The sequence below is a fragment of the Zingiber officinale genome, chromosome 9A (assembly GCF_018446385.1).
Source record: "Zingiber officinale cultivar Zhangliang chromosome 9A, Zo_v1.1, whole genome shotgun sequence".
Classification (NCBI taxonomy): Eukaryota; Viridiplantae; Streptophyta; class Magnoliopsida; order Zingiberales; family Zingiberaceae; genus Zingiber; species Zingiber officinale.
The window spans coordinates 102,132,868-102,156,250 of record NC_056002.1 but is presented as its reverse complement, the minus strand read 5'-3'; the positions used below and the strand labels follow the sequence as shown (position 1 = coordinate 102,156,250).

At 39.4% G+C, this 23,383-nt stretch overlaps 1 long non-coding RNA gene across 7 annotated transcripts; it reads left to right on the top strand.

Moving 5' to 3' along the window:
- Window positions 1–201: 201 nt before the first annotated feature.
- LOC122019706 lies at window positions 202–23,383 on the top strand. Of its 7 annotated transcripts, none has more exons than XR_006121996.1 (6): window positions 202–696; window positions 762–833; window positions 21,516–22,419; window positions 22,512–22,576; window positions 22,909–23,026; window positions 23,122–23,383. It is a non-coding gene; the product is annotated as an uncharacterized LOC122019706 (long non-coding RNA). The 7 variants fall into 7 exon arrangements; XR_006121995.1 differs by having other exon boundaries at window positions 21,516–22,433; XR_006121997.1 differs by lacking the exon at window positions 22,909–23,026.

Here is a 23,383-nt window from a genome sequence, read left to right as displayed (position 1 = left end):
CCGCCGCTGAGAACCCTGCAAACCCACAAGAACACTACTTCCACCTGTCCATCTCCATGGCTAGCGAGCTGGAATCTTCTTTAATTAAATTAGTTTCAGCATAAAAACTTGATTGTTTATCTGTCCAACCATTACATTTACTCGTGTTTTTGTAAAAACAGGGGATGGGTGGCCATGGAGCATGGACCAGCATGAGGTTACGGCATGGCAGGGGGACCCCGGGCGCTGCATCTGCGCACGTGGCGAGACCCGGCTGTCGCCGTCGCCGAGTTGCTCGCCAGGTCCCTGCCCCGGTCCGCGTCCGCCTCCACCTTCACCTTCACCTCCACCTCCACCTCCACCATCCAATGGGCGGGCCCCGCTTGCTGCTCTGCTTCGACGCCGTTACTCTCCCGGCGCAATTCGCCGCTACAAATCGTGGTGGCGTGGCGGTGTGGGACGGCGTGACGGGATTCGTTACGGGGTCCCAACCTTTCCCCCATGTCTCCGTCCCGTTCATTGATTCACCTCTCCTCTTCTCCGTCGTCTAATCCAAAATTCGCTGTTAATTCTTTTAAAAAATTTTAGTTTTTCGTCGATATATTCATCGTCTCCTCGATTTCCACTCTCTCGTGGGCCACCACTCGGTAGCGATCGAGCACCGGGAAGACAGAGAACGCCGCGAGGGCGACGAAATCATACCGGTAATTCCATCCGGTAAGTTGCCTTTGGCTCATTCCATTTAAAACGCTTTCTTTTATTTGCTTTCTCCCATCTCGCAGTCGCTCGATGAAATGCCGAGCAGAAGATTACGCCGCTCCCTTCCTTCATCCTCTCGCTCCAGTCATTATCAGGTACTTCGCTTGCTCTTTTCTGCTAATTCTATTATTGCCCTTTGAATGCTTCAACAATTTAGCAAATGCATTTTTGTGGATTCCACGAATCTACCTCTCCTTTTCACATGAGTTAAAAAGGAAACATGATAGTGGCGGGTCCTTGTGCATCATTGGTAGATTAATGGGAACGGAAATCAAAGTTTAGAAAGGCTAATTTCGATCGCTTACCAAATGCGCTTTTATGTTCCCCTCAGGCCACGTGGAAGACACCAAACACTGACTTAGTTCTTTGTTTATGCATCAATGCCACGAGGAGTATCTGAGGATAAGGATAAAAGATAGACGATGGGGCAGAGGTGCTCTGAACTTGGCAAATATTTTATTCACATGTGACGATAACTTGATTTTAAAATAAATTGCCACAACATTTCTTTGTTTGAGATTATCATACCTAGAAATAATGTTTTAGACTCTCTGTAGAGTAAGTTGACCTCTCCTTTTCTCTCTAGGTCGTCTCTTACATCCTGTTTCCTAGTATCATGGATTAGTAACTGTTGATTGATGAACGGTTCACTTAACTATCCAGTTTAAGAACAGTAATGCTGATCTGACCATTTTGGGAGTGGACAAGAAATATAGTAGTATTTTAACTTGCTTCTCTGTCATTTGAGCACGGAGTAGAGAATCTAATGGGGGCAGAGGTAGCTGTAACCGACCTCAGATCGAGTTTAACTTTTATATTTATATATAAAGGTTTGATCGTTTGATACTTTTGTGCAAGTCATAGCCTGTGCGATTGGTGTACAAACAAGCCAGCCTTTTACTCAATGCTTGTGCCTATCAGCTGCGCTGCATGTGACATGTGAGGTCAGGCATTTAGGAATCCCATAAGCATCTGCCAGAAAGTTCAGTACTTATTTATTTATTGACGAGCATTAAGAAAACCTGGAGAGTAATTTTGTACACAAAGGTAGGTCTTTGATCTGTTGATTCTCGCTGGAATTTGCAGACACAGTTAACCATTGCAACACAGAAATTAAATTACCAGCAGGACAGGCAGCTTTGAGCCTTTCAGGTGACAGACAAGTAGCAATGTGTTCAGGTTTACGGATCTGCAATTGTGAATGGTGACAAAGTTTGGAAAGTTTATTCATTGTATTCTTCGGTTTCTTGTACATTCTTTACTGTCAACCCACAATACATGGTAATCAAAAGAATAGAAAATAATGGAAAACAATGATCTTATGGTTAGATATCTCGGTTGGATATTTTTGGGACCCATTATCGATCGTTACTACCCCTCTCAATTACTAATTTAGATTGGATAGAAGAAGACGAAGATAATCTTTTCAGGGGGAAACATGTTGGGAGACAACCAAATTACAATCTACGTTTCTAGATTATTACAAAATTTCTGTTTCACGATTCTGTCGATTACGACTTACTGTTACAGTGACTTGAGCATATAATCTCAAGTTGTCGGCTGTCATAAGCCGATTACCAAGTTTGTCCGAGAACTAGCCTTTGTTTGATCCGAGTTGAGCCAAGTTGAGCAGAGATGCTATCACTGAGTCAGCGTGAGTCAATTGATGAGGAGGAAGCTCACCTGAGCTCTTTGCTAAGTCGAATCGATGAAGTGCTCTCTAGTCAGTGAGTCGTGCCGCTGAGTGAATCAAGTGGAGGCCGAGTCCTGCAAAGTGCAATCTCCTTAAAACAGATTCGTCCCCTCCAGCGGTGCTCGGAGGTTTCTGTGGACATCTAATTCCGAGGATAAAACGGCAAGACCACGAGCTCAACCGAGCATTGGTTGTCATAGTGATTTGAGTTGATACCCAAGAGCTATTATGTTCTGTCAATCGAAAAACTGAAAGGCAACAAGAGAGAAAAATTGCTGACCGAACAAGTATACGGCAACAAGAACAAGAGGGAGGGATTACTTCAGAAAAGATTGCACTTCTCAATCTCTCAATCTCTACACTACTTGTTCCATCTACTCCTTATATAGAAGAGTAGAATTGAAGAGCAAGTAAGCTTTCCAAAGCTTGTTTGCTTGATCAACAAGCAACCATTGGTTTGCTCAACAAGCCACCAATAAAGCAACCCACGTGGAAACGCCAAGCATTGCTTGCTTGTGAAGCAACCCACGTGGGAACGCCAAGCATTGCCAAGCGTTGCTTGCTTGTGAAGCAACCCACATGGCGTTACCCATCTGGCAACGCCACGTGTGCTTGAGTGTCCGAAAGAGACAAGTGGCAATTCCTGGCTGATTTATACAGACACATTGTGTCTCGACCAGTTCATTTATGAGCAAGAGGGTTCACATAAGAACCCTTGGATTGGTACAATCCGGACTTCGGATTCTCACCACCCTTTGCTTCGAATTTTGGCTGTAATGTCTCTCTTTCACTATGGGACTAAAACTCACAAGTCGTGTTTCCATTCAAATTTTTTAGCAATCCTCCACATGAATGGAAACAAGGATTTGTGATAGCCTTTGACAGTTGAGTCGAGTATACGATAAGTAAGTATTACCCTTTGAACCTTCCTTTGTAAAAATTTGTCTGTTCACTGGATGATCAATTGATGCAATGTATTTGAACTGTCCAATCGTTGGTGTAAGCATTAACAGAGCTTATCCAGGACTCTTCCTAATATAGCTCAGGTCTTAGTGTGTTCCTTAACCATGAACATGTCTGGTTTTGTGAGAAGCGCTTAGAATTGTGCCTCCAATTCTTTTCGAAGCGGCCCCACTTCTTTTTCACATAGGTAATCCCTTGAGAATATTTCTCTTACTCTACTTGAACTATGGTCATTAAAAGCAAAACTGCGTACCCTTCATCTTGTCATTACCCACAACGATTGCCTAGTCAGTTGTAGGTAGGTTGTCTCTTTGAACCTAATTTTTGGGATGTCCAGCATAAGTTGAGTTTCTTTTGCACTGAACTCTGGCATTGACATTTATCTCAAGCCCATTCCTTTCAAGTAGCTTGTAACTAACTCTCGAGTTAACCCTGGTTAGCGGATCTGTTAAATTATCCTTTGATCGTATATAGTCAACAGTGATAATCCCCGTTGGCAGCAATTGTCTAATGGCGTTATGTCTACGACGTATATATCTACACTTACCATTATATAGATGGTCAATTGTTGATTGACTATCACAATGTATGCATATTGTCGGCATAGGTTTTGGACATCTTGAAACATCTTCAAAGAATTGTCGTAACCATTCAGCCTATTCACCACATTTGTCAAGAGCTATAAATTCAGATTCCATCGTGAATCTAGTTATTACGGTTTACTTAGACGATTTCCACGAAATGACTGCACCTTCCAAAGTGAAGAAATATCCATTTGTAGACTTAGAATCTTGTATATCAGATATTTAATTTGTATCGCTATAGCCTTCGAGCACAGCATGATATATAGTATAGTGTAATCCATATTCACAAGTATATCGTAAGTACCTTAACACACGTGTTATCCTTTTTCAGTATTCAACACCAGGATTATTCGTATATTTACTCAGTTTACTAACTGCGTAGGCTAAGTCTGGTCGTGTAAAATTCATCAGGTACATCAAACTTCCAATTACTTGTGAGTACTCTATCTAAGAGATATTTTTCTTGTGATTTCTCGATAGATGTAGACTTATATCTATCGGTATTTGTGCCAACGCATTATCACCCTTATTGAATCTCTCAAGAATCTTGTCCACATAACAGGATTGACTTAGAACAAGTCCTGTCCTAAGAATTTTCATTCCTAAAATGATATCAGCTAGGCTCATGTCTTTCATGTCAAATCTTGAGTTAATAGAGTTTTAGTGGATTTCGAGTATCTTATCATTACTCCCAATGATAAGTATGTCATCTACATAAAGGCACCGGATGACATAGTCATCTTCGTGATTTTCATATAAACACATTTATCACACTCATTAATGTAAAATCCACTGTCCATGCCACTGCTTTGGAGCTTGCTTTAAGTCATATAATGACTTTACTAATTTATAAACCTTGTTTTTTTGCCATGGTGTAGAAAACCTTTTAGGTTGCTCCATATAAATTTCCTTTTCTAAATCTCTATTTAAAAAAGTTGTCTTCACATCCATCTGATGTATGTCCAGATTTCATAGAGCAACAATAGTTAACAGGACTCTAATGGAAGTTATTCTCGACATCAGAGACTACGTATCAAAGTAATCAAGGCTTTCAAGTTATCAGTAACCTTTAATTATCAATTTTTCCTTATACTTGTTAATTGTGTCATCTAATCTCATTTTCTTCTTAAAAATCTACCTAGAATCGAGTGGTTTATTTTCCGGAGGAAGATCCACAAATTCTCAAATGTGATTTTGCAAGATAGAGTCGATTTCAAATGTAGTCGCCTCTTTCCATTGAGGCCCCTCAAAACAGCTTATAACTGCTGAATAACTCTAGGGATCACTTTCCAACATAAAAGTGATAAACCATTTCCAAAGGATTTTTTTGAACTCAGCTCCGTTTGAACTCTACCTCAACTAGTTTTGTATCTTCTTCTTGTGTTTCATATGCTTGTTCTGAGGAACTTGCTTCCTCGAGGGTCTTATATGGAAACACATGCTCGAAGAATGAGGCATTTCTCAATTCAATAATCAAGTTCGGTTGTATATCTAGTATTTGTGATTTGTATACACAAAATCGATATGTACTACTGATATGTGCATATCCGATAAATATGTCATCAACAATCTTTGGTTATATCTTGATCCTCTCGGATCAAACACCAATACTTTAGCAAGACATCCCATACTCGTAAGTATTTGTAGGATGGTCGTCTTCCAGTCCACAACTCATAAGGACTCTTTTCTATTTTATTTCGGGGTACTTTATTTAAAAGGTAATTTGCTGTTAACACAGCTTCCTCCCACATTTGCTCTCACATTTGCTCTGGTAACCCAAAACTCAATAGAAGAGCATTTGTCATCTCTTTCATAGTTCGATTCTTACGCTCAGCAACACCATTTTATTGCGGCGAATAAGAAACCGTTGTTTCGTGTCTGATCCATGTTCAACACATAACTCAACAAAAGTTGATACATATTCACCGCATCGATCACTGCGAACCACTTTAATCTTTCGATTAAGTTGGTTTTCAGCCTCCTTATATAGAATAAATTTCTTTATAGCTTCATTCTTACTTTCGTTAAGATACACAAAATAATATTTTGTGTTATTATCTACAAAAGTGATAAAGTACTTATTCTCACCACGTGTTGACGTACCTTTCAGGTCGCACATGTTTGTGTGAATTAGACCGAGTGGTTTAGTACCTCTTTCAACATGTTGAAAGGATGACCTTGTTATTTTTGTTTCAACACAAGTCTCACACTTGTATTTCGGGTCAAGGTGGAATGTAGGTATGCTTTGCATGTTTATTAGTTTACATAATAGATTGTAGTTAACTTGTCCTAATCTATCATGTCACAAAGTGGAAGACTCAAGCATATACACAGAAGAGCTTTCGATTTTATTTATCGTAGGTTGAATGACCATTACATGAAACTTAAACAACCCATCATATACATCACCTCTTCCTACAAACATTCTATTTTTAGACAGCACAACTTTGTCCGACTCAAAAATAATGCAGAAACCATGCTTATTCGGAAGCGATTCGAATACTAGATTCTTTCGAATTTCTGGAACATACAACACATTGCTCAGAGTGAGCTCCTTACCCGAGGTCATCTTCAGTACCACTTTACCTTAGCCTTTTATATTCGAGGTTGCTGAATTTCTCATAAATAGATTGTTTTCATCTTTGGCTTTCTCAAAGTTGTGGAACAGCTCTATGTTACACTCACATGTTTGGTGGCATTGGTATCGATCCACCATTGCCACATATTGGAACCTATCAGGTTCACTTCAGAGACCACGGCGCAGAGGTCCATATCCTATTCTTCCACTAGGTTGGTCTCATGCTTTTTCTTTTTTGGCTTTTTACCATCCAAAGCCTTGTGACCCACATGATCATAATTGTGGCATTTTCTAAAGAACTTCTTTTCGTAAGTCCTTTGGGTTGCATTTTGGAAGCACGCGTAGTCTTCCACTTCGACTTTTATCTGCTCGACAACGTTGGCTTTCATAGTACCCTGAGAGAACAATTTTCTTTCTGAACCTTTGTCCTCTTCAATACGAAGTCTGACCATAAGTTCTTTCACATTCATTTCCTTCCGCTTGTGCTTCACGTAATCCTTGAAGTACTTACTGTTAGCAGGTAGTTTTTCAATTATAGCTGCATCTGGAAGGTTTCACTTAACATCATGCTCTCTGAGGAAATTTCTTGCAAGATTACTTGAAGTTTCTAGACTTAGTTGATCACCGACTTAAAGTCAATCATCTTATAGTGCAGGAAGAGGCCAACAATAAACATTTTGGCCCCAGCATCCTTCGCTTTATATTTCTTATTCAGGGATTCCCATAGTACTCTTGTCTTTTTTTCTCACATATATAATATACAGCGAATCGATAAGATTGTTGAGAATGTAATTTCGACAGAGGAACTCAGACTTGTTCCATTTGTTGACTGCCATGATGGTTTTCTATCATTTACACCCTCAACCAACTTGGGAGGTTCCTCAGTCAAGAGACATGTCAGATTCACCATGGTCAAGTAGAAGAATATCTTCTGTTGTCAGCGCTTAAAGTTCAAGCCCGTGAACTTCTCTGGTCTTTCCCCATGTGTGATTGGGATAGGCTCAATCGGGGCGGAAGAGGTTGGCACCTGTTGAGCATGTTGCATCTCAACATTTTCTACCACCATTGCAACAGAATAAGTAAGTTTAAAGTTTGTTCCACAATACCTACAACAAACCAGATTTCCGCTTTAAGCTTGTTACACACAAACTCCGAAACACCAAGTTTGTATTGAGGTTTGCTAGAATCAAACTCAAACACGAATTTGTTTTAAGTTTTGTTGGGAAATAACCAAATTACAATCTATGTTTCAAGATTGTTATAATCTCTGTTTCACGATTTTGTCGATTCCGACTTACTGCTACAGTGACTTGAGCATATAATCTCAAGTTGTCGGTTGTCGTAAGCCGATCACCAAGTTTGTCCGAGAGCTAGCCTGTGCTCGATCCGAGTCGAGCCCAAGTTGAGCGGAGATGCTGTCGTTGAGTTGGCGTCTGTGCCAACTGTTCTCCTGAGTCGATTGATGAGGAGGAAGCTCACCCGAGCTCTTTGCCGAGTTGAATTGGTGAAGTGCTCTCTAGTTAGTGAGTCAAGCCGCCGAGTGAGTCAAATGGAGGTCGAGTCCTGCAGAGTGCAATCTCCTTAAAACAAATTCGTCCCTTCCAGCAGTGCTCGGAGGTTTCTATGAACGTCTATTTCCCAAGATAAAACGACAGATCACGAGCTCAATCGAACACTGATTGTCGTAGCAATCTTAGCTGATACCCAAGAGCTATCATGTTCTGCCAATCGAAAAACTGAAAGGCAATAAGAGAGAAGAGAAAACTTGCTGTCCAAACAAATATATGGCAGCAAGAACAAGAGGGAGGGATTGCTTCAAAACATATTGCACTTCTCAATCTCTCAATCTCTATACTACTTGCTCCATCTACTCCTCCTTATATAGAAGAGTAGAATTGAAGAGCAAATAAGCTTTCGAAAGCTTGTTGGACGTGCCATGTTCTATCAAGCCAAGCTTTGCTTGATCAACAAGCAATGTTTGGTTTGCTCAACAAGCCACCAATGAAGCAACTCATGTGGCAATGCCAAGCATTGCTTGCTTGTGGAGCAACCCACGTGGCAATGCCATGTGTGCTTTGTTAGGACCGATGGTCGTGGATAGAGAGGGGGTGTGAATAGCCGATCCCAAATCGTTCGTTTCTTTCTACAAATCAAGGTTAGCGCAGCGGAAATAAACAATAGAAACGACAACGAAGAATAGCAAACCTCAAACTCGTCGATGTAACGAGGTTCGGAGATAAACTCCTACTCCTCGGCGTGTCCGTAAGGTGGACGAACCCTATCAATCCGTCGGTGGATGAGTCCCCGGAGAACCGGTTAATAAATACTCCTTGTGGGTGGAGAAACCTCGCCACAATCTCTTTGCAACAGCAATAAGGAGTACAACAGTAGAGAAAGCAAACAAGAACAATCGAAATGTAAAACCCTTTGCTTGCCTTCGACTGTTTCCGAGCAGCAACTTCTGGATCCAAGCTCGGCTAGAAAACCAGCAGGAAGCTCACCCGAAGCTAAGGGAATCCGGCGGGAAGAAGAAGAAGAAGAGAAGAGTATACAGGCCCTCGAACTCCTTTTATAACTGCGAAGAAGACACGAAAGAAACTAGCGTTGCTACGCGCGGATGTGGACCGATCGAGGCCGTCATCGATCGGTCCCGAAATCTGATCGGTCGCGACCGATCAGGCCTTCTGATCGATCGTGGAGACCGATCAGGGTCCTTCCTGATCGGTCCCACGGCCGATCGGGACCTTCCTCCCGGGTGATCTCCTTCGATCGTCTCATCGGTGCGGACCGATCGGAACTTCACCGTATCTCTTGATCGATCGGATAAGCAGCGAATACTTTTTGGTCACCGATCGGTCACGGACCGTCGATAACCCGATGTATCATCGGATCGGTTACGGACCGATCCGGTTTAAACTCCCACCCAAACCCTACTTGGTCCCGAGCGAGCTTCAGGCCCTCTCCGACTTCGTCCGGTCCAGAGAACGAGCTCCGAGCCCTCTCCGACCACGGTCCGGAGAACGAGCTACCGCTCCGACTTTCCGGTCCAAGTCTCCATCTTGGTCTTCTCGTGCCAAGTCTCCATACTTGGACTTTTCCGTGCCAAGCTCCCTGACTTGGACATAGTCGACCTTGACCCATTTGGATTTCCTTGCGACTTCACTCACGGGACTTCCAACCGCGCTTCACTCACTAGGTCTTTCCCTGGCTTCACTCACCAGGTCTTTCCAACGCCTAGCTTCACTCACTGGAACTTTCTCACCTGGCTTTACTCACAGGACTTTCAACTGCCCGCTTCACTTCACCAGGGACTTTCACTTTCACCTAGCCTCACTCACTAGGATTTTCACTCACCAGATTTCTGCTGGCTTCACTCACGGGACTTTCCAGCCCGACTTCACTCACGGGACTTTCACCTGACTTCACTCACGGGACTTTCCAAACTGCCTAACATCCAGTTAGGACTTCCATCAGTATCAACCTTGACCTACTTGACTCTTCTTCATCCAACCTGATCAGACCCTGATCAGTATTTCTCCGTATGGACAACTGCACCTGCATTGTCCATGTCTACATGTCTTTCTGTATTGTCAAACATCGAAACCATGACCAAGGTTTACGCTTGGTCAACTAGGTCAACCTTGACCTACTGGAAATTGCACCAACATGCTTGAGTGTCTGAAAGAGACAAGTGGTAATTCCCAGCTGATCTATACGGACACATTGTGTCTCGATCGATTCATTTATGAGTAAGAGGGTTCACATAAGAACTCTTGGGTTGGTGCAATCCGGATCCTGGATTCTCATCCTCTTTTGCTCTGAATTTCAATCGTAATGCCTCTCTTTCGCCGTGGGACTAAGACCCACAAGTCATGTTTCCATTCAAATTTTCCAACAAAACAATGTTCCCAAGTTGTTTTGATGTGGACTTGGTATAATACACATGGAGCTCGCAAAACGAATTGACTTGATGTGATGGATTTGAGTCGGTTTGTGTTAAATGACTTTGAGGTCTGGTGCAAGGTGAAGACAAAAGTAAAGAATATTAGATGGGAGGTATGATTCCTCGATGGCTAGATGAGAGCTTGGTGCATCTAATGAATTGAAGGTCTCACAAGATGAACTCTGGGTGATGAATATTGAGCAGTTATAAGTTTTAGGACTCAAAGGTCTAGTATAAGCTGTACTAGGAAGGCAAGTAGGATCAGATGACACGATACAAGCTTTGGGAGCTTAGTGCATCCGATGGATTGGAAACTTGGCGCAAAGTGAACCTTTTGGTGATTTGGAATAAGGTGAACTTAGAGGTGTAGAGTATCAAATGGCATAGAGCAAGCTTTGGGAGCTTGGTATATCCAATGGATCAAATGTCTAAAGAGGTGGACTTTAAGGTGAGGAGCATCAAAAAGGTCGAAGACATGGAGGTATGAGAGTGTGTGAGATTTTATGTGCGTGAAATGTCATCTTAACACTTGAAATGTAATTTATGATCGCAATTTGCTCTACTCAGAATACTAATTCATGGAGGACTTAACTTGAAATGTTCATCCCGTGATCAAAAAAGGCCAAGGATGAATATTTCAGGTTAATAGTTGTTAATGCACTAGTTGGTGCACTCAGGGATCACTGCCTTAACTATCTATTTCAACTTTATAGGTCTAGTACCTGGAGCTTCTTGAGTAAGTTCAAGCTCTAGGTTAATACTTTGCTATTTTAACTTCAAATGTTTAATCTTATACCATGTCTTCTCAGTTACCACTTCACTTCGGTAATAATGATTCAGCATCTTGGGCGAGCCATCGGCATGTTTTACTTCTCCAAGGAAGGTAATCACATATTCTACTTGTCCAAATAAGCAATCCCAAACTCTGAAATATCTAGTAGAGCATTATAACTCAGCCGAAAACTAATCTACTTGATAAGCTCTTCTTCAGTCTAACATATATGCTCGAAATCAAGTTTGTTGAATTTTCTCACGAACAAAAAAGACAATCAATTTCAATGTGCTTAGTTTGCTCATGAAACAAGATTCGATGCAATATGAAGAACAACTTGGTTATCACACCACAGTTTAGTTGGTATTGAAATTTTAAGTCCTACTTCAGTCAAGAGTTGATATATCCATATTATCTCTCAAACAAACTATGTTATAGCCCTATATTCTAACTCTGTACTGGATCGTGACACAACGTTTTGCTTCTTACTTTTCCATTAAACTAAATTTTCTTTCAACAAAGATACAATAACCTAAAGTAGATCTTCCATCCATTTTAGAATCTACCCAATTTGCATCTGAAAAACATTCAAGAGGAGTGTGTCCATGCTTTTTATATACGATATCATGTCCGGGTTCTCCCTTCAAGTAACACAAAATTTGATCTAATACTACCCAATGATGAACGGTTGGAGATGACATAGACTAACTAACAATACTGACCGAATATACAATATCTGGACGAGTTAAAGTAATTGAACTTCCCAACCAACCTTCGATTTGGATGTTCAAATAGTTCCCCATCTCCTATGAGATGCATGTTTTGAGTCATTAGAGCACTACAAGGTGTTGCCCCTAATTTTTCTGTCTCAATTAATAAGTCGAAGATATATTTTCTCTGAGATAGAAATATACCTTTTTTACTCATAACTTTAACACCCAAGAAATATTTTAGCACCATCAATTCTTTCGTATGAAACTGAATATGAATGAAAGATTTAAGAGATAAGATTCTCGCAGTATCACTTCCGATGATAACAATATCATCTACGTATACAATTAATAGAATGATATCATTTCTTTACTGCTTGTAGAATACGAAATGAGTAGACTTGCTTTTCATCATATCAAATTTTTTAACAATCTGACTAAAATTTTCAAACTAAGGACGAGGACTCTGTTTCAAACCATACAAAGATTTTCGAAGACCACAAACTTACCCTAAACTCCCTTGACCAACCAAGCCAGGAGATTGCTTCATATACACCTCCTCCTAAAGATAGACCCGACCCCGGGCCGGGTCTCGCCCGGACCTGGCCCGGGCTCGTAATCGGGTCAACGGGCCAATTGCCCATTGACCCGGTTCGCTGGGTCGAATCGGAACTGGCCCAGCAACTTGTCGAGCCAGTTCCGGCTCTTTAAATGCAAACCCGGTGGATTGCCGGTTAACCACCAGTTCGGCTCGCCGGATAAACGCTGGTTCGGCCCGTCGGTTCAACAAGATTTTTTTTTTTTTACCCGTTGGAACCGGCAGCTCCTAGACGTTGGGAGAGGGTGGGGGTTTTTTTGGGGTATTTTTTTCAACGGTTAGTATCATTTGACCGTTTTTTGATCAATGGTTATGATTTAGTATCCGTTACTATCCAAACTCTATAAATAGAGAGCTCATTTTATCATTTTCACACACATCTTCTCTACTCTTAATCTCAATTTCATATTCTCTATACGCTTTCGTTTCCAATTTTCAATTACAATGGAAGGAGGTCGTGGAGGTGCATCATCTCGAGCTCAGAAGGGAAAGAAAATAATGAATCTGCGAGAGGAGGACCCCAATATTCAATCCACCGATGATGAGATCGAACACATTCCGAATCCGACACGCGAAACACAAGGAAGTACCGATGCAATTACTTCTAAGGTTCAGGAACTTCCTCCTCTAAAGTCTTATTTTCACTAAACATTTTGAGAAGGTCACTCTTCCATCGGGAGAAATGTGTGCAAAATGTAAGCACTGCAATGCTTCCTGCAAATTCCAAGCTGGCGGCGGCTATGGGTCGTTGAAACGACATGTAGAAACAAAGCACCCGACGGAATATGGACTCGACCATTCTCAAACACAATTATCAAATTTTCTTCAACTAGCGGTAGTACTGATTTCGGTTTAGTTTTATATTCGGATAATACATTAAAAGAATCATTAACTAAATTTGTTTCTGTAGAACATCTTTCTTTTAGTTTTAGATCTAAATGCACATTTGAAGATTTTTGTAAAGAATCTCTTAATCCATGTACTAAGCGTGTTCCTAGGACTACACTTACTTGTACAATTAAAAAATTAGTAAAACAAGGAAAAAAAATTTAATTGATGAATTTAGTTAATTAAATAATAAAGTTTCTTTATGTTTCGATATTTGGAGTGATCATTGGTAAACACATTCGTATATTGGTGTGATTTGTCATTGGTTCGATAACTCTTGGAACCTCCAAAAAAAAATTGTTAGCTTATAAAGTTTTTGATGAATCACATAATGCTCATAACATCGCACAATTATTATGTTTAATTTTATAAGAATATGGCTTAACTCTTAAAGTATTTTTAATATCATTAGATAATGTTAGTTCTAATGCCGCTTCTATAGATGATCTAAAATTTGTTTGTCAACTTATTATTGGTAGTTTATTTTTTCATATTCGTTGTATATGTCATGTTTTAAATTTATGTATTCAAGATGGATTAAAATTTTTAGAAAGTTATATTAAACCAATTAGAATTGCAATTTCTTATTTATTGTCCCATCCATCTATAATGAAACAATGGGGTAGGTTTTGTAAAACTAATGGAATGAGACCTAAAAATTTTTCACGTGATATATCAACATGTTGGAGTTCAACATACCAATTATTATAAGATTCATTTCAATATAAAAAAATTATTTGTTCATTTTTTTTTGCACAAAATACTAATACTAATATATATTTATTTTCACAATAATGGAATATTTGTAGTAGTATTTGTGAAATTTCAAAAGTATTAATGATGCAATCGAACAACTTTTCGGTGTTTATTATCCCACTGCTTAATTAATTTTAGAAAAATTTTCTAATATAGTATTAGTTTTAAATGAACATATTAATAATGAATCTTTATCTTCTTGCATCTTAGCTATGAAAACTAAATGAGAAAAATACTTTTATCTTATTCCTGAAATTTATTTAATTGCATTTGCTTTAGATCTTAGATTTAAATTAAAAGTTTTATGAGAAATGTTAATTTTATATTATGACGTTTTAATTTTATTTAAAAATTCTTCTTCTCCTGATCCAGTTAATATTGTATATAATATTAGAATTTATTTATATGATATTTATAATCAATATTATGCAAAATATGGAACACAAATTAATATTTCTAAAATACAACAAACTACTAGTAGTAATTTAAAATTTACAAAAGCATATTTTTTATTAAAAGAACGGACAAAACGTCCACGAGGATCCTCAAATTCTACATAGGATCTTGAGAATTATTTTACGACTTCTTTTGATTTTAATGAAGCAGATAGTAAAAATTTTGATATCTTAAAGTAATGGTCACATAAGGCTCAAAGTTTTTCCGTCCTCTCCGTGATCGCTAAAGAAATTTTAGCTTGTCCAGTGTTAACTGTTGCTGTGGAACATACGTTCAGTGTCGGCGGCAACATATTAGATGAACGACGATTAACTTTGTCTCACGACTGATTGGAAGCTCAAGCATTACTGGACGATTAGACCAGAGCGGATAAAAGAATCCAAGGAATGCAACTTTTAGATGACGAAGTTGAAGATTTTAATACTGAAGGAATGAATACAACAAAAACAAAAAATGGAAGTAAGTGACAATGTAAAAGGATAAAAATGTAAAAGAACTACGTGGACTTTGATTCCCCTATACCCTAAGGGGATACGTAGACAACTTAAATAAGTGCAAGCCCCTTTTTGCAATAAATTTAAATTTTAAATTTTAAATTTGTAATTTGTAATTTTAAATTTTTAATTTTTAATTTTTAATTTTTTTTAACATAATAATCTTGAACCATGACGAACCGTGAATCGGTGGTTTCAAACCGTGAATCGTAACCGTCTTGGGCGGTTAAGGTTAAGGGTCGACCTGCTTGGAACCGTCGAACCGACGGTTTTGAGCAGTCGAACCGTCAGTTCCGAACCGTGATCGGGTCTACCTAAAGATCACCATGAAGAAAAATATTCTTGATATCAAGTTGATGTAAAGGCCAATGATGAGTAGCGGCTATTGAAATAAACAATCAAACAGACTTTGCAATAGGAGAAAAAGTGTAGAAGAATCCACCCCATAGATCTGAGCATAGATTTTAGCGACAAGACGGACTTTTAATCTAGCAACTGACCCATCTGGATTGACTTTTACTATGAATACACATTTGCATCCAATAGCTTATTTCCCTGAAGGTAGATCGACCAAGTCCATGTGTCATTGTCATCTAAAGCATTCATCACCTCTATCATTGCATCTTTCCAATCAGGATGAGATATGACCTCACGCACAGTCCTAGGAATAGAGATAGGATCAAGTGAAGCAATAAAAGAACAAAAGGAAGACGACAAGTTGTTATAAGAAACAAAAGAAGAAGTAGGATAAGTACACTGTCATTTACCTTTGTGTAACACAATAGGAAGATCATCGCTGGGAACTGGATCTGATGATGAAGTAGTAGGTCTAGAGGGTGACGCCTGGGTGCAGAGGGTGTGATAGAATACACCAACAAATCATCATCCTCCCTTTGATGAGTCAGAATAGGTAAAGATGGGAAATAAGGTGTGTCTCCCATGAAGGTAATATCAATTAAGATAAGATATTTATTAATACGGGATAATAACACCTATAGTATTTCTGAAGACGAGAATAACCAAGGAAGATATGCTTTAAAGACTTGACATTTAATTTAGTGACATGTGAACGAACATCCTGAACAAAATAAGTGCTACTAAATATCCTAGGGTTCAACTGTGTACCTGCATTTACCTCCTTCCATATTCATAGGACCGGCTCTAGGGGGTCGCTGATGTGACAGTTTCACATTTTTTTTTGTTAATAAGAAACAACTTATTGGTAAAAAGAATTTTGTAAGGGATTTCACCGAGGCATGTGGTTAATGAGAAAGCATGCTCTAGAAACTGCATAAGCCCAAAAAGATTTGAGAACATTAATTTGAAATAAAAAGGTCTATACAGTTTCAAGAAGATGTCTATTTTTATGTTTAGCTACACTATTTTGGGATGGAGTGTCAATACAAGAGGTTTCATGAAGCATGTCATTCTGACCCATATACGATTGGAATAAACCAGACATATACTCCTTAACATTATCACTTTGCAAAGTACGGATGGATGTATTGAATTGAGTTTTTAATCTCAGCACCAAAGGCACGAAATAGAGAAAATAACTCAGAATGATTTTTCATTAAATATAACTAGGTTACACGAGAGTAATCATCGACAAAAGTAACAAAATACCTAAAACCATGTTTAGATAAAACAAGACAAGGACCCTAAATATCGGAATGAACTAATTCAAAAGAATAGTAGCATGTTTATTTACTCTAGGACTCGAACTAAGACGGTGATGTTTTACAAACTAACACGACTCACAATCTAATGAAGACACCTTACCATATTGTGGACAAAGCTTTTTCAGCAAAGATAGAGATGGATGCCCCAACCTACAATGAGTCTCGAATGGAGAAGTGACACTCAAGCAAGCAAATGAATTTGGGGAGTAGTGTGTCAAGAATATAAAGGCCTCCCGACTCCTATTCTTTACCAACCAGCTTCTTCATCAAAAGATCCTGAAACAAGCAATGATTAGGAAAAATTGAGATGCAACAGTTAAAATTACTAGTTAGTTGATTGACAGAAAACAAATTAAAGGATAAATTAGGTAAATCTAAGACAGATGACAGAGAAAGCAAAGGGGTAGAATTGATATTGCTATATCCACGAATACAAGATGGAGACCCATCAGCTAAAGTAACAATATGAGTATTAGCTTTGGATTGAAAAGTAGAAAATAGATTAGAATTACTTGTCATGTGATCCGTGACACCATAATCAATGACTCATTTGGAGAATAAAGAAAGAAGACATGCATTTTGTTTACCTGAATCATCAATAGCAGAGAAAGAGGGAGATGGCGATTTGAATGATTCTTGATATTTTGAGAACTTGACAAATTCATCTACAGAAATAAAGATTGATTTATCAAAGACATCATTAGTAGACACAATATAGGCCAAGTATTTTTGCTAATTTTTATACTAAAACTTTCTACACTCAAATTTTGTATAGCCTGATTACACAAAATACTACCAGAATTAGGCATTCGAGTTTGAAAGTCTTGGGACCACCTCCTTTATTTCTATTGTAACAAGTTGATCTTCCAAACACATAATTAGTATTGCAACTTATTAGAGCACCACTAAACAGAGTGGGTAGAGTGGGTGTAGTACTTTCTGTACGGAGAATGCGACTAAATACATCTTGTAGAGAGGAGACATCAAAACCAGAGAGAACTTGTGACTTAGTAGACTCAAAGTTAGGAGATAAGCCAGCAAGGAAGCTTATGACCGCCATCTGCTCTCTCGTTGGATTTGTTGAACCTTCACATCAAAGCTAAAGGGTAGCAACATATTAAGCTCTTCATATATCTTTTTTAACGTCATAAAATAACTGATCAGCGGTTGATCTTGTTTTTCCACATGGTAAAAGACTTTATAAAACTCATACATGCAGGAGAGATTCCCCTTTTCAGAATATAAAAATTTCAAATAATCCATTAGTTTTTAACAAATTCATCAAACCAAATACCTTACTATCAATACAATTTCGAATATGAAGGAACAAGCGATGATCCTCTCTTAGCCATGTCTATTTCAAATCATCTTTAGGAGGATCATCAGTCAAATGACCATCTTTATCAATACTTCGTAGATAAAGACGAACAGTTTTACTCCAATCCAAATAGTTCGAATCTTTAGCTTATGGTATGTGATCTTATGGGCACTACATCTTTCACAAGATAAGGCTTATTCTCGGTCATAAGATTTTATCTCACGAGAACACAACAACAGGAGATGGAGCCTCGGTGCATAGATCTGTAGCTTGTGCCAGAAAGACAAAACAGAACAACGGGAAGAAAGCACAACAACATGACAAGTATAAACGCAACAACAGAAAAGGATACAACTACGATGGACGGATCTCTTGCTTGCGCTGGAAGGATATGAGGGCAAACGCCGATGGTGGCGAAGCAGGACAAGAGAAAACACAACAACAAAAGAGAGCACAACTACAGTGGACAGATCTCTTGCTTGCGCCGAGAGGATATGAGGGTAGATGTCGACGGTGGCAAAGTAGGACAAGAGAAAACTCAACAACAGAAGAAGAAGAAGAAGAAGTCCTGTGGTAGCGGTGATGACTTAGCCGGGGTTGGAAGTGTGCGTGATTATCGTAGCAGGAAGCAACGCTGAAGTCGTCCCTGCAAGAGACGAGCGCGATCACGGGATAAGCAGCGTGATCGCAGTACGTTACTAGGGCAAGGGCTTGGAGCTCGTTGATGGCTAGGGTTCGTGGGAGGAGGGATTGAAGATGTTGCTACGAGTTGATCCTTATTTTTGTTAGGGTCGATTTGTAGCTAGGGGAGGGTGTCGTTGTTGCTTGCTTCTTGGTGATGATATGCAGCAGAAAATTCAAGAAATAAGATTACAACGCTAACACAAGGTTTTACTTGGTATCCACCTCAAGAAAAGGTGACTAATCTAAGGATCCACACACGACACACACTCTCCACTATGAAAACACTCCTTCTCGGTCGCAGACGGAGGTGAAGAAACCTCGTACAAACTCACACAACAACAAGAAGAAAAGAAGAAGCAAATACAAGTAAATCTTACAAGATTTTACAGCATAAAACCCTAGCTAGCTTCTCCTTCTTGTTTGGAACGCCTCTTGACCTTGGAAGTGCAAAAAGACCTTGCTCCAAGAAGCTTCAAGAACTGGCAGTGAGTGGTGGAGAGAGCACTGTCAAAAATCGGAGAGGAATCGGGCGAAGCACTACTGAAGAAGACGCTCGCAACGACTTTATCCAGCGCCAACGGTCGAATCTCAATCAATTGAATTGCTCTCAATCGATTGGGGAGGCTTTGGATCGATTGGTCGATCGATCCAGAGCGTCTCTGTGCTCTTGAAAATTATTTGAATCGATTGCCCAATCGATTCAAGGCTTATCGCGCGATTTCCAGCACTTCAATCGTTCGCCTAGTTGATCGATTGAACCCCCCAATCGATTGGCCAATCGATTGGCAAGCAGAAAATTGTGTAGAGCTTGAAATAAGCTTCGTTTCTCATCCAAGATCACCTCATTCCGATATCCGAGTCAAAAGTTATGGCCTTCGAAAGTTCACTACGTCCGAACTTCCTAGTTCCATGCCAACTCCCTATTGGACTTACGATCGCTAAGTGTTCGATCAACTTTTGACTCATCTGGACTTTTTCTCCTCGCGCCAAGTGTCCGGTCAACCTTGACCCATTTGGACTTACCATCTCATGCCAAGTGTCCGGTCCTCCATGACCCACTTGAACTTCTTTCCACCAGATGTCCGGTCATCCTTGACCCATCTGGATTTCCTCTTGCCAAGTATCCGGTCAATCCTTTGACCTACTTGGACTTCCAAACACCAGGTGTCCAGTCAACCTTGACCCACCTAGATTTCTACATGTCTGGTTTCACTCACCAAGTCTTTCCATTTGTCTAGTTTCACTCACTAGAACTTCCCATCTATTTGGCTTCACTCACCAGGATTTTCACCTAGCTTCACTCACTAGGATTTTCACCTGCTTCACTCACCGGGACTTTCACCTGCCTGGCTTCACTCACCAGGACTTTCACCTAGCTTCACTCACTAGGATTTCCCTTCTGCCTAGCTTCACTCACTAGGTCTTTCACTTGGCTTCACTAACCAGGATTTTCCTTTCTGCCTAGTTTCACTCACTAGGACTTCCCAGTCAAGTATCCGGTCAACCTTGACCTACTTGACTCTTCTTCATACTCAGACAGGTCAAACCCTAACCAGAGGGGAATTGCTCCAGCAATGTCCCCAATCGGATGATTGCACCTGCAATCTCCACGTATTGTTTGTATTGTCAAACATCGAAATCCAAACATAAAGACTCAAGCTTAAGCCAACTCAAGCTTAGTCAACCAGGTCAACCTTGACTTAGGGATATTGCACCAACAATTTTGGCAAAGGCGGAGGTGTCGCCAAAACAAGCGGAGGGCAGGAGCGGAGGGCGTCAAAGGAGAATTGGCAGAGGAGGAGGTATCTCTGAAGAAGCCTGGCCGCGTCTCGGCTCGAAGGAGAATCGGTGGAGGATTAATCGTAATTTCTAATCGCTAATGCTATGATACCATGTAACTTGAGATGAAAAGAATACATAAATTTTATTGAAGAGTGAGACATATTTATATACAAACTAAGGATCTATTTTAGAAAACTATAATTAGGCTAATTGACAATTATCCTAATTGGCACATCTATTAATTAATTTGTACCGATAATATGGTAATTAATATATACACATATGATAACTAATATACAAATAATAAACTCTTATCACAAGATTGATTTGTTTGAAAATCAAGTGACTTGGTCAGAGTTGTAGTTCTTAAAGTTTTCGAGATATTGATTCTATTCAATCAATAGCTTTTTTACCAGGTTAAAAAAATAATTGACATAAGACCAACTCAAATCTATTTAGTTTTCTTTCAGTTATCAATTTGATCATCTTGATGCTTATGAAAACCAGTTATCAGTCCTTCAAGCAATACTTCTAATATGAGAAATGTGTTTGCTAACACTGACAAAACTTTGAGGAAGATATTTTACACATGATGAACCGCCATGTTCAGCTCACTGATGATGCTTATGATTGGTTATCTTTCATCTCCATGTTCTCCATTCTGGAACACCCCCCACACCATATTTCATGTAACCACGTTTTATTATTGTGTCTCTGCACTGTGTCCCATTTTGCACACACTGTATGGGGTACTGCATCATCTGGGCCCTGCCTGTTTTCTTCTGTCAATATGATTGATATTTGATTGCATAATTTCTAGTGTGTTAGGCCTCGGAAGCTTTTATTCACAACCTCTAATGTCTGATTTATTCACAGAAGCTTTACTTTGCCCAAGTTCAAAGAAGATGAGACAGATGAACTGATTGATCAAACAGGAGTCTGCTGCTCATACAACAGTCAATACATGCATATCTGACTTGAAAGCTCAATTATGGTCTGGTTCATTCAGTACCAGTCTAACTCGGGCCGAACCGGTTTGGGCGTAGTGCTGCTCATTGCCCTCCACACTCATTCTGCCTGTTCTTCTCCTCGTTCTTCTAGCCAGTGGCCATGGAGGGAGATCCAGATGTGGCGAACACGAAGGAAGGCGTCGAGGCGGACATATCCGCACTATGTGAGCGCGTGTGGGTGACTTCTAGGAGCGAGCCGACTGGGATAACCCTGATCCTTCCTCTTTTACTTATTTTCCATATGTTCGCTATTGTGTTGCCTTGTGTTACGGAAATATCGCAGAAATATCTGTTTTTAATTTTTTATTTTTTAGTGTGCAGAATGTGTTTGGTTGCCCTCGATGCGTTGGGTTGGTATTGAGTTTGCCTCCCTCACACATGAATTCAAGTTTCTTCTAAGTTTTCAGTTGAAGAAGATGATTTAAGATGTTGTGATTTAAATTCATGTTGCATGTGCATTAGAAAGAAGATGGCTTATTAGGAAGCATGTGCATTCATTCTTAGAATATTTAGGCTAAGTTGAAGAAGAAATGCAACATGAGTAAGTCAGTAGTGTTTCATCTAACTGTTAAGTATATTTGACCATGGTCTACAACTTGGAAATAGTCCATGTAACTGTATCATTCATGGACGTTAACTCTTCAAATTTCTTTTACTCCTGTGATATTAACTTTGTTTTGTCTTCCAGCACATTGACACTTGAAGGTGTTCCAAGAGCGCTAGAGAAGTACTTGGGGATGAACACATTTTTCATCGGATGTTCATAAAAGGTTGTTTGGAGGAGGTAGCCTACAAGCTAAGCTTTGCGTCTATATATATTTTACATATATTTTACATAGTATAATGCATAATGTTCTTATAGGAGGTTAGAAGCTGCCATGACTGGTGACTTTCTGCAGCAGCTTCATCAAGAACATTAGCACCAATGTAACTCCTTTCACTAATTAGCTTAAGAAAGGAGAGATCCACTGGACTAATTTTTTCCTCTTTAGCATTTCAAGAATAAAGAAAAAAATGACTAATGTCCCCATCCAAACATCCCAACCTCTCTAAAACATTCTAAATAGCCTGTGATGCGTTTGGAATAAGAATTGGAGGTTCCTTGAGCCAAGAAGGCAATGAAACTTGACTACGCTACTATACGTGTGATAAAAAGTTTTATTCTATGATCCTATCTAGAACATTCCGTGTCTTAAGTGCCATGATTCATGTGATTCACATATCTGTGTAATATATTTATTTTTTTGTTTCTTACACAGGTCTTTAGGTTTACTATCAAAGAGTTCAATTCCACATAGTTCTTAGTCTTGAGTTCTTTATGCAATTTGGTGCTTTTAACGCGCAATTTGGTGAATTCTGATCTTCACTCTTTTCTCAGTAAACTTTTGACATATTGCACCCTTATTTTGTTCCTTAAATCCCTTGAGAAGCCATACTTTCCATCCTAACTGCTTTCTTTTCTTTCTTTGCAGATTAAGACGAAGAAGATGATGAAGAAGAAAGTGACTGAGGTGCTGTACTCTGCTTGAGCACGCTTGAAGCCCTTCTGTAATATGTAACCAAACACATCATCTTGTCCATTCATTATGTTTGTTGATTTCTGAATTGTTAGCAAACTGGAGTGCTCTCGTCATGAGGACAGTAAGCGTATCTTATTCTGTTAAACATTACCAGCCATAGAACATTTACATATTATCTTCAGAAAATTCTAAGATTTATTTCTTTTAATTAAAA